This window comes from Leuciscus leuciscus (assembly GCF_965113295.1).
Source record: "Leuciscus leuciscus genome assembly, chromosome: 16".
In the NCBI taxonomy this organism is placed as follows: Eukaryota; Metazoa; Chordata; class Actinopteri; order Cypriniformes; family Leuciscidae; genus Leuciscus; species Leuciscus leuciscus.
Genome location: NC_138740.1, coordinates 2,804,934 through 2,807,292, shown reverse-complemented (window position 1 = coordinate 2,807,292; position 2,359 = coordinate 2,804,934).

Here is a 2,359-nt window from a genome sequence, read left to right as displayed (position 1 = left end):
ACACTCTTTAGCTCGATGCCCCCAAAACTGCCGTTTTAGCTGAATGGGAGCTCTGGGCATTAACTGTAACAGCTCCGCGTTGCAAGCACCGATCCGGTTCGTTTTTTTTTTCTATAGAAAGCACTCACAAAGGTAAAACGATCAAGATTAACTTAAAAATTCACCGGAGTTCTCCTTTAAGTGTGTCTGCCGAAAAACACCCATTGGGTTTATACAATAGCTTTATAAACGGGAGTAAAAACAAAGTGGATTGGATCGATCCACCTATCCACGTCTCTGCTCGATACGTGAGTAACATTGCAACAAGCTGTTGTATGCTATTGTTGTTGAATCACAGCTGATTCATCCATACTTGCACAAGCTGTCTGATGCGCCAGCCTGTGTTGCATAGCGGATGTGTTGTTTTGGGGGCGGAGCAATGAAGGAAGGGGTGTGGTCATTTGAGTGTCATCATATTTCAAGTGTTTCCCAGAAATCGCTTACTACACCATTAAATAAAACCTAGTCATGAAATTGTACTCTTAAGTGTACACTTATTTCAGTAATATTATATTATTTGCAAGTAAAAAATTTGAACGAGTCAATATTTTGTACAATTAAGTGCACTTCTTTTTCACAAGGGAATGCCAAGGTAGCTTGTTAAAACATGTTACTCTATCTCGTAAACTTGTATTAAACTAGTTACTTACACACAAAACATTACTATGTTTTATAAAAACTCCACGTAAAGCCTTTCTAAATAAATACAGCACAACAATGCATGTTTGACTGTGTGTTGGTAATCTGCTTCAACCCTTATTTAAAGTACCTGCACTTCTTGAGTTCTGCTGTGTTTTGCCTGTTCGTGACAGAAGACTAGACCACTGATATGGTTTGATTATATCAAAAAATTGACATGCCAAAGTCCAAGTAGGGTTCACACATGTGAGCTGATGGTCTGTGAGATGATGACATGTACGTTTCTTTTGAATCATGGACAAATGCATACAAACATATGGGAAACAGAGAATCTGGCATAGGAAAAGAGGGTATCGGATCAAAGGTTTGAGATTAAGAACAATCGTAAAAAGCTTACAAAGCATTACTCTTTAGTCAGGTCACCTGACAGAACGAGGTCTCTATTTATTAACACAGAATCTGCTCTGAACACTTCAGAAGACTCTACACAGAAAAAAAAAAATGCTGGGTTGTTTTAACCCAAATTTGGGTCAAATATGGACGAGGCCAACCATTGGGTTAAAAAATTTAATAAAAAAATGTAACCCAACGGCTGGGTTTGTCCATATTTGACCCAAATTTGGTTTGAAACAACCCAGCATTTTTTAGAGATTTCCACAGAATTCCTGATTGAGTTTCTTCAGCAACCAATAAGAGCATTCCCTCACCTTTGAGATTCTCTTTTGTCCATTTATGACAGCAATTAAAAACAAAATCATAAATACAGAGAAATTGTGAAGCTTCTTACCTAAATATAGCTGAAATCATACACCCTAAAAAAAATGATGGGTTAAAAACAACCCAATTTGGGTTATTTGGCAACCCAGTGCTGGGTCCAAATTGGACAAACCCAGCGTTGGGTTACTTTTATCCAGCTGGTTGGGTTAAATGTTGACTCAACATGCTGGGTTGTTTTTATTAAACTCAACTATTGATTCAAAATTACTATATTGCTGGCTTAAAATAAACCCAGAATACGTTGAAAATTCAAATCACACACACAATTACTATGGTAAACACAGGGCAACAGTAATAAACAAAAGCTGAACATTTATTAATAAGCAACAACACCCAGGAATGCACAAAAATGTAGGCAACCTGTACATGTGTATGAATGAAAAAGTTCAGAAAAAAATGACAACTCAACAATTATACAGCTTGTACAGTTAAATGAATTAGCTTTTTTTAAAGTTAAATATTTCATAACTTACGTTTGAAAACAAATTTGTATACAACCCTTTATTTTTCTGAAGTAATGCCCTAATTTGGCGGCATTGAGATCTGCTCTCTCCTGACGAGGATGCAAAGTAACCCAACAGATGGGTTGATGTAGTAAAGCCGCCGCTGGGTTATTGCGTCTGAGGGAGGGAGGGAGGCCGGGTCGGGGTGGGGTGTGTCGTTTCAGCTGTCAGTGAGATTTACCCAGCCACTAACTCAACGGCTGGGTAACAAAAAATACCCAACTATGGAAAAAATAACCCAACAAAATGACCCAACACAGGCCTCAACTCAGCATTTGGGTAGAAGAAACAACCCAGCGTTTTTTTTATTTATTTTTTTTTGAGTGTAGGCTTGAGAAAATCTGTATTAGTTATTACTACAAAAATCATGTCATGATCATTATTATTCCACTCCCAAACCT